The sequence below is a fragment of the Papaver somniferum genome, unplaced genomic scaffold, assembly GCF_003573695.1.
Source record: "Papaver somniferum cultivar HN1 unplaced genomic scaffold, ASM357369v1 unplaced-scaffold_70, whole genome shotgun sequence".
NCBI lineage: Eukaryota > Viridiplantae > Streptophyta > Magnoliopsida > Ranunculales > Papaveraceae > Papaver > Papaver somniferum.
Window position 1 is genome coordinate 1,881,153 of NW_020649860.1, and position 11,149 is coordinate 1,892,301.

Genomic DNA, 11,149 nt, shown 5'->3' on the forward strand with positions numbered 1-11,149 from the left:
CTCACGGAACAACCAACAAGGCCAATATTAATCGACATTAATTGTAAGGTGCTCAACATAAGATACACAATGGAGCCTTCACAGTAAAACATAACAAAATGGATCAATGAAGATCAATACCGTGGATAACATACAAGGATCTATTCTATTTTCCATCACTATTTGCATAACGACATAATAGACTTTGTGCTTGTCAAACAAAAGATTTCATCTTATTTTCCATCAAATAAATGACTGCATAGGCATAACTTTTGTAATTGTCAAAAGTCCATTCGTCCTTTCATCAATAGGAATATCAATTTATGAACGACTTTACTTTTGACACAATATGGGACCTTCAAGTTCACGGATGCAAACAATACATATCCCATAAAAATATTGCAATACTTCAAAACAGATTAATACTGCAATAATATCATCCTCCAAATATTTTTAGAATTTAAAAACCAGTAAACCTAAAAAATAACATAATAAGATGAAAACAAAAATAGCTATGTGTAGTCACAATCTTCGCTATTCAAAACGCTAGTTATTCTTCCAACTAATCTAAAAAGAAGACTTACTAGGTATCTGAAAATATCCTCAGTTTTCCTTGATAATTTCATACCTCTGAAATGGTCCATCAAAGTATGAGTCACTGATATCCTTGATCATGTTGACTGTAGACACACCATGTTCATAAGTTAGAACATTAACTTTCCGATCAACAGTGCGAGCATAATGACGAGCCTTTGCACAATCAAGAATAAATTTCTTCTGATTTCTGATCAAGATATTCTGAGTACCAAGGATTTTCGCCTGTCCATCAATAAGCTGGTTTATCTGCAATTGAAGGTTAGCAAGTTTGTTCTTAACTTCATTCTAAACACGAAACAGATCCTGACAGATTCTCCAATCCAAGAGTTGTACTCTTTTCTTTCAAGCATCTTCTTAAGTATAAACTCTTGACCAGAATCACATCCTTTGAGATCATCCTCAACAATAGGGTTAACTTCTTCTATGGGAACAGTTTCCATAGAGCTCCTTTCTGAAGAAAAATGAAACACGTAAAAGAGTTATATATGTTTGTGAATGCCCTGGCTAGAAACCATAAAGTTCCTTGAGGAGATGCGGACGTTCGTGGGCCGACCAAAAGATAAATGGCCCTAAGAGGAAATATTGCACACTGTGCAACTTTCAAAGATTTTCCATCCCAAAAGGTCATAGTGACAAAAGAAAAGGAAACTAGAGAAGAGCATTACATCAAAAGATATACAAGCTAGAGAAAAATAGCACAATACTTGAGCATCTCTCAAATCCTTATCCTTGTATCTCTCAAGTTAGACACAATAATAGAACATTTTGCTGTTAGGTAGCAGAGGGAGACATAGTCTCACCATAGGTTCTGAGAGAGTAGTTGTAATTTCCTCCAGGATATCTTATCTCAGCATTTCTTGACCTTTCACTGCATCTTCCAGGAAAAAGGGTGCGTCTCGCAGTCCTTCTGGGAATCACTGCTGAGAAACCTTTCTGATAACAAAGTCTAGGACCTCTAGAAATAGGTTCTAGGGGATTTTCCGAAATTGGTCTCCACACACTAGACTTAGATTTACCAGATTTGTTCTTATAAGCACATGACATGCTTTCATTGGTAGCCCGAGAGTTTACGAATGTCCTGTAATGATTTCTAGGAGAGAGATCATTTTTATAATATGCATGGTTTCCTGTGAAAGGGACCTTGACTATAGCCGTCCGACTATTTACTCCATTGACAGTAGAAAGAAGCAATTTGTGAAGTTCAGAAACACGTTTCTTTCTGGTAAAACAATGAATAACATAGTGATTTCCTTTTCCAAAGAAGGTACAGATTCGTGGAGGAGAAGCAACAACTGGTACTTGTTTACACTTCATAGCCACCAGAGAAGATTGTAAGTTATGAAAACTTTTCTTGACAGAATCTTCATCTGGAGAAAATTTCATTATGTACAGTAACTCATGAGAATTAGTTTGTGCAGAAGAATTTTTCTTTAACACAGAGTTTTCCTTTTCCAAGGAATTGCACTGTCCATGGGCTATGACAAGTGATGCTTCAAGTTTCTTTTTCTCAACACGAAGTCTGTCAAGATTAGATGAATGCGTCTTGATCAAACATTTTTCTCTAATTGAGCCTTCTTTAACCAGCTTTTCAAGATCACAAATCTTTTCATGCTGTATATTGTTTTCTTGAAGAAGTTTCTCAATTTCTTTAGAGAATGACCCTATAATGTTATAGAGTACCTGTTCACGATCAATAGACTTTTCAAATTCATCAATGAGCTGTACATGATCCTTGAGATCAACAAACTCTGTAGAATTTTTTGAAATTCTGGTGAGATCCTTTTCAGCCTTTGCCATTATGCCCAATGTCTCAATGGAGTAAGAATGACCAACACAGGATGGGACAATCTTCTTACCTCGGGATTCAGAAGAATCATATAAAGAGTGACCCTTTGAGGTATTTCCGGGACACTTGACAAAGTTGACAGCTTTAGGAGGCATTTTTGGTATGCTTATGAGATTCTATCCACAGACTCAGATTGCCACAAACACAGACTTATGAGGTCTTTAACGTGTTTTCCTGCTCTAATACCAATTGAAAAAACGGGGGTCTAACAACACCACCCAATATTTCGCTTAGCAATCTGTATGACAAACTCCAATATACCTTTTATGAGAATCAACTAGACAGTTAGACTCAATCAATAAAAAGATATATCAAAGAGTTTATATCTCAATCTCTCGATTTGATCTTTACTCAAGTAAATGGAAATCTGCGAGTCTTTATCAAAGAGAGATAACTTGGACGGTACCAAAGACCAATATCCAAGGATCAATTAATATCAATCAACAACCAAAGGTTGGATTTCCAATCGATGATATTTAACCCACAACCTGTATTATTTCAATTATATAAAAAATATAATACGGAAAAGAAATAACACAGACACCAAAAGTTTTGTTAATGAGGAAACCGCAAATGCAGAAAAACCTCGGGACCTAGTCCAGATTGAATACACACTGTATTAAGCCGCTACAGACACTAGCCTACTCCAATCTAACTTCATACTGGACTATAGTTGAACCCAAATCAGTCTCCCACCGATCCAAGGTACAGTTGTACTCCTACGCCTCTGATCCCAGCAGGACACTGCACACTTGATTCCCTTAGCTGATCTCACCCACAACTAAGAGTTGTTGCAACCCAAAATCACAGACTTGATAATAAACAAATCTGTCTCACACAGAAAAGTCTATCAAAGGATAAATCTGTCTCCCACATAAAAACCCTAGGTTTTGTTCCGTCTTAAGATATAAAATCAAGGTGAACATGAACCAATTGATAATCCGGTCTTATATTTCCGAAGAACAACCTAGATTAATCAATCACCTCTCAACAATCCTTCGTGATTACACAAGCGGTTTGTCGAGGAATCACAAACAGTGAGACGAAAATGTTTGTGACTTATTTATCTTGCCTATCGGAGAACTATGACGATCTCAAGCCAATCAATAGATTGTACTCGTACGATATAAGATCACACAACTACGATAAAAATAGTATCGGTCTGGCTTTACAATACCAATGAAGCCTTTAAGTCGTTAACCTGGTTTTAGAGAAGAAAACCAAAGGTTAAAGGAGAATCGACTCTAGCGAGCGCACTAGTATCACACAGTCGTGTGGGGATTAGTTTTGCCCAATGCTAGATGTCTCCTATATATAGCCTTCAAATCAGGGTTTTGACTTATTTACAAAGCAATCCATATTCACCGTTAGATGAAAATCTGATTTAGATTCAAGCTAATATTTCTCAACCGTTAGATCGAAAACTTAGCTTGTCACACACACTTGGGTAGACGTTTACTGGGTTTGTGAAAACCATGCCCAAACGTGTACGTGTATGTTGGTTCAATATAGTAACCCAAAAGGTTAACAATATGAGCATTTCATATTAACCTAGTTCTTCTTCACCATAACTAGTTCAATTGACTCAAATGAACTAGTTAGAGAGTTGTTCAATTGCTATGAGATCTTATGTAACTACACAAGACACAATTGAAACAAAGATGATTCGATTCGATGAATCGGCTCATGAACTTTATAGCCACGCTTTGCATAAAGCATTCCTTAGTAATTTAAGTTTCATGTTCAGCGCAAATCTTTAGATCATAACCACTTAAGCTCACAAACAAGTTCGCGGACTTAAGGCAACCGACAGAGTTTTCCAAACTCAGCATAAAATCTCGGCAAAGAGACTTCCGCCAGTTCGCGGACTAGGTTTGCAGACTGAGTTCGCGGACTAAACACGCAAACGAGTTTTTGGAAAATCCCAGCAGAAATTCTCGGTAAGAGAACTTCCGTCAGTTCGCGGACTTGGCAAAGCCAATTCCTCCGGTTTCTCTCAATAAACAAAGTTCGAAAACTTCGGATTAAAGAATACATGGTTATGTAATCTAAACTCTTATTCCAATCATTGAGACATTCTCAGAGGACGTTATACATCCATTATTCACAGACCGTTTCACGTCAGAGCAATTCTCAAAGTAATTGAAACTTTTCATGACTTTCGTCACTAGGTGAAGATAGACTTGATCAAAGCGAAACGCTTTACCAACACACGATTTCGAGAAAAAGATAAGTAGTGAATACTCAACTCGAAATGTCAAATGTGTATGATCCAGTCTATATAGCATACGACTTTTTGTCTCATAAGAAGTAGGAGATATAATAAATAGACTTTTGAGTGATAGATAAGTTCAAGTCTCCACATACCTTTTTGTTGATGAAGTTCCACGGTTCCTTGAGTAGATCTTCGTCGTTGTATGATGAATCGCCATGAAGTCCTTGAGCTCAACTACACTTTTCTATCCTAGTCCGAGACTTAGCTATAATAGACTAGGAATCAAAAATCATAGTTTTGATCACTAACATTCACAAACATGCTTGATATAGCAACGCATGCGAGGTCGACCGAGCTATGCTCTAACACTTCACAAAGTCTTCCACAGTTTAGAAGACACATCCCAAATATGTCGCGATCCTTTTGACCGGTTCGGAAAATGAAGGAGACGTCCAATTGGGCCAGGGCGTGTAATGCGGTTTTGTCTTCAGAAGAAAGAGTATCCTGCTTCTTCCATTGACTTCAAGGTATGTCAGAGTCCATTGCGCTCTTTTGATAAATGGATGCAATTCATGATAAGTCACGATTGTGTTAGGGTCAATCTGACCAGGGCACAAATCATCAACGCTGTCATGGCTTTTGCAACACTTCAAATCAGGAAAGACATCGCGGGCTTGATCACTTTTATCTCCAGAGGGTGTCTGTATACTCACACGGCTATATGTAGGTGGGGTGAAATGACCATTTCTTTGGAGAGTGTAGCCATTTTGTCGAACCTTTCAATAACAGGGAATCTTAGCATCACCTTGTCTGATGAAGAAGAAAAAATGTGTGTCATTCTCGTCGAGAAGTCTGCAGGATTCGTTCGGAAGAAAACGAGACAAAATGCTTTTATAACTGGTGGGTGTCTGAGTGGTTCCCGGATGAATCGGAGTCAGATCAGGAGCTGAATAGTACGCTCCATGTTGCGGCATTTTTAGCTCTGTGGCTATCCAGGGACATTTTTGATGATGGCTCTGGTAAGAAGGAGACAAGGAAGGAGCTCATCAAATTTGCCATCAAATTGGCGAAAGGTGTCGTTCTTCCCATTGGTGGCTTATTTCTTGGCTCTTTGTACACCCATATGGATCATCTGGCTGTGGACATGTATGCTTCCAACGGTTATATGAAAATATACTTGTATGTCCACGCCGCCTTTCTCCAAACGCGGCTGTGGGAGCACTTCAAAAATTATGCTCCCAAGCCACTGGATTCATTCCCTGAATCCTATGGTGCCTCCAGGATACTTCGCTGGTTGAATAAGCGTCCAAGACCTGAATCAAATCTCATTGACTTCCTCAACAACGCGTACGCAGTTAACTTTCGTCCCTTGTGAAAAAGTGGGGGTACAACAACCACACCCAATATTTCGCTTAGCAATCTGTATGTACAAACTCCAATATACTTTCTAGAGAATCAACTAGACAGTCAGACTCAATCTAGATAAAAAGTATATCAAAGATTTTATATCTCAATATCTCGATTTGATATATACTCAAGCAAATAGAAATCTGCGAGTCTTTATCAAATACTAGAGAGATAACTTGCATGGTACCAAAGACCAATATCCAAGTGTCAATCAATTTAAATCAACAGCCAAAAGGTCGGATATTCTAACTGATTGAACAACGCACAACCTGTGATATTTCAATTATATAACAAAATATAATGCGGAAAGAAATAACACAGACACCAGAATTTTGTTAACGAGGAAACCGCAAATGCAGAAAAACCCCGGGACCTAGTCCAGATTGAACATACATTGTATTAAGCCGCTATAGACACTAGCCTACTCCAAACTAACTTCAGTCTGGACTAGAGTTGAACCCCAATCAATCTCACACTGATCCAAGGTACAGTTATGCTCCTACGCCTCTGATACCAGCAGGATGCTACATACTTGATTCCCTTAGCTGATCTCACCCACAACTAAGAGTTTCTACGATCCAAAGTCGAACACTTTAATAAACAAATATGTATCACACAAAAAGTCTACAGTAATAGATAAATCCGTCTCCGATGAATATACCTACGAGTTTTGTTCCGTCTTTTGATAAATCAAGGTGAACAGGAACCAGTCAATAACCCGGAATTATATTACCGAAGAACAACCTCGTATTATTGATCACCTCACAATAATCTAAATTGATGCAGCGAAAAAAGATATTGCGGAATCACAAACGATGAGACGAAGATGTTTGTGACTTCTTTTCTATCTTTCCTATCAGAGATATAAATCTCAAGCCAATTATTCCAATTGCACTGGTAATGATAGAAACAACAAGCTCAGATAACACAACTACGATAAAAGTAGTATCGGTCTGGCTTCACAATCCCAATGAAGTCTTTAAGTCGTTAACCTGGTTTAGAAGAAGAAACCAAAGGTTAAAGGAGAATCGACGCTAGCTTACACAACTAGTATCACATGTAAGGTGTGGGGATTAGGTTTCCCAGTTGCTAGAGTTTTCCCTTATATAGTCTTTCAAATCAGGGTTTGCAATCAATGTTAGCTTGGTAACAAAGCATTCAATATTCACCGTTAGATGAAAACCTGATTAGATTCAAGCTAATATTTCTCAACCATTGGATCAAAAACTTAGCTTGTTACACACAAATGAAATGTCCAATTTTAGGTTTATGAACCGTACCCAAACATTAACATTTGTTGGTTCAACAATAGTTAACCAATGGTTAGCCATATGATCACTTTCATATCAACCATATTCTTCTTCACCATAACTAGTTCAAATGACTCAAATGAACTAGTTAGAGAGTTATTCAATTGCAAGGAAATCTTATGTAAATACACAAGACACAATTGAAGCAAAAATGGTTTGATTCACTCGAATCGGTTCATGAACTTTATAGCCACGGTTTGTAAAAGCATTCCTTAGTTTATTTAAACATGATTTCAAGAACAACCGGTTTTATATATAACCACTCAAGTTCGCGGACTGGGTTCGCGGACTTAAGCTCATGGAAGGAGTACACAAACTCCAGCAAAAATTCTCGGGTTTGAGAACTTTGCCAGTTCGCGGACTGAGTTCGCGGACTTGGCTCACGCCACTTCCATTTCTCTTGATCAAAAAAGTTCTCAAACTTTGGTTCAATTAATAAGGACTTATACTGATAAGTGCATAATTCATATGATTTTAGTGTCCATTCCATACTTGTTTTAGCTATTATTCTTGCATGTATTCGTATTATTACCATTTCTTTCTCTTATTTGTATCTATTAGGTGAATCATCCAAAAAGGAGCTACAAAGTGCTTAAAAGATCTAATAAGAGAAGTATCCCAAGTATCCAAGCGCCCAAGTCCAAGAGAAGTGGAAGAAGTGCGACGAAAAAGAGAAAAACGCTCATAATCAAGACACATGCCAAAGACCGATCTTAACTCATTCAAATTAAGTATTTCCCATGATAATCTTGAAGATAATTGAAAAATAAAAAGAATTCAAAAAGAATGAGGACATTCCGAGTTCGGATGAAGAAGTTGTGGCCAAAACAGTTTTCATTGAATACCAAAGACAGTGAAGTCCGCGAACTGGGTTTGCGAACCGAGTTCGCAGACTTATTTCTGAAAATATCTTCTGGAATTTGAAGTTTGCGTACTGGGTACGCGAACTTATCAAATGGGAAACGTGTATTCACACCTTGGAAGTCCTAAGGGCACGTTTGAAGTCGTTAGGTCATATTTTCGGGTCGGGTTCCTAAACCTAACTAAATACTTGGAGACCAAGCAATGTAAACCTATAAAAAGATATTAGGTTATGTAAAAATATCATCGAATCTCATATCACAAGTTTTACATCAAAAACCTAGGGTTTACCCCTTTAGGGGGAAACCACCATTCTTCATCTTCTTTGTAATATGAGTAGCTAAATCCTTTATTGATTAAGGATGAATTCAATGTTCTAAGCATGAAGCTTTATTAATAATACAAATCTATTAAGAGTTCTTATCATCATCGTTTGTCTTTACCATATCTAGGGTTTATGAGTGATTCTTATATTGATTTGGGAGGACTACTAGATTAGTATATTGATTGTTCTATTGCTAGTGGAAGTTATGAGATAAGTAATCGTCGATTAACTCTCTACACAAGTAGAAATCGCGAGACCTTACAGAGGGATTTTGTGTAGCAATCGTGTGTGAAGATAAGACCAGCAAGTAAACCTTGAGCTAAGAGTTTAACTACTGGGATCAACCTAATTTACAAAGCTTAAAGCGTTTGATTGGATTACACCTTGAGTGAGCTACTACTTGGTGGTTCAGTTGAATAGAATCTGATATTGGAGAGCTTCCGTATCCGTGGTAAAAGGAGTTTTGGGGATAGCACTGAGCTAGCTGCTATTCTACGGTTGGTGATGAATGGTTCTTACAAAAAATAGATAAGTATTCTAATCTTGTTAACGCTTGGAACGGCGAAGGATTCCTTGATCATCCTTTTTTCTTATTGTCTTTTTATCTATCTCACAACAAAACCCCCTTTGTTATTTACTTTGTTTTACTAATACAAATAACCTATCAATTACACAGCTCTCTGTGGGAACGATCTCTTACTACCGCTATATTACTAGTTAATTGGTGGGAAATATATTTATTAATTTGTTCTGCCCACGACAGCCCATACAAATTTTGGCGCCGCTGCCGGGGAGCAGTTGCTAATTGATTTGTTATTTGTTTAGCTTGTTTTTGTTTTTAGATTTTTTCTTTTATTTTTCTTTTTTCTTGTGAGTCGTCATGTTTCCTTACGGAAATAACATGTACGAAGCACAAGATCAATCACATAATAGTGGTAATCAATATGGTTTTCAATCTCATTCATATGATAACTACCAACCATCCTATGGGTATAATCAAAACCAATCTTTTGGCTATGATCAATATCCCACTGAACGTTATGGATATTCACATACATATCAACAACCTTATGACGGGTATGTAAGTGAACAAACACGAGGATGAGAGGGTAGTTATGCTTCTAATCGTTTATCTCCTGAACGTGAATAGAAGTTGGATCAGATTATGCATTATTTAAAGGCCAGTATTTCCACAGTGGAGTCACTCAATGAGCAACTAAGCGCGGAAAAAAATATGTCAACCGAATCTTACTTCAATATATCTAACCAAACTCCTGATCGTTTTTATGATCATTCACCTATTCAAACAGGGGATACTTGGTCTAGAAATATTGTGGTGAGTGAAGGTGTTGGTTTTGATGAATGTCTTGACCAATTCCAAGCGATGGCACAACATCAATAAGGGCTCCATACAATTGAAGATAAACAATATGAGCAACTTCTGGAAATTGAAAGGCGTGCGGAGAACTTAAAAATACAAATTGCTCAACTTAGTGAAGGTGGGAATGAGGAAGAAGTTTGGCCTCAAAACCAAAACAATTCTGAAATTCCTATGGATGACGAAGATTCCGATGAAGATGAGCAACCTTTCGAAAGTCCTTGCAACAATGATACGATTATTCCAACTCCGGATCTTTATAATGATCATTCTCCTATTCAAAAGGAGGAGATTGGTTATGACATATCTATTGTTATAAATGGTGTAACGTACTCAAACGAAGAAATTATGAGTTGCATCAATGAACTAGACGTTTTAGGAGAGGATTCTGATTCTCATGACGAGGTTGTTGAAGAGATGGAAATTGAGTGTGAAACCAAATTGATTAAAGTCTTGGAAGACCCAATTGATCTAGATAATAGTTCGATAGATGACCACGATACACTTGAGGTAAATAATTTACTGGAGATAACTAATGAGGATCTGATACAAGGTTTGTCTAATCCTTTGCATAATTCTATATCTATTGATCCTTTTCCTCTAATTGAAGTAGCTTCTCAAAGAGTTGTTAACCAAACTTTTAAGAAAATACCTCACTTAGGATTAGAGTTGTGTGCTTCAAAAGTTTTAACGGATTATTTTTCTTCTAAGTATCCACCACTTGATGTGTTTGATTCGAGTATTGTGCAGGTTCACCAAGCTGAGGAACCTTTTGAAGTTCCCGAATTTTATGTTCTTTATCCACTTCCGAGTGTAGAAAGGACTAAGTTTGGGGGAAACTTCAAAAAAGTGATAGATTCAATTTATATTTTATGCTAAAGTTTTCGTGAAGCTATTATTTGAGTTGCAGATTGTTATCTGGAAGGATTACCAAATTTTCAGACTATTGGTATACGGACGATAACAATAACGTCGGGCTTTGACAACGTTAAACCAAGCGCTAAGTGGGAGGCAACCCATTGGTTTCGTACCTTTATCCCTTTTGTTTTTAATTTTCTTAGTTTTTCATATCATATCTTGCATTCCCATCTTAGATTTTATAAAGTCCAATATCTATAATGAAAGTTTTGATGAATTCTCGTCAGAAAATTCTGACTGCGCAGTTGTTACCAAAATAGCTCTCGATACTTCATACGGAGTCCGATTTGAGTGGTTGACCCCAAATTTTAAA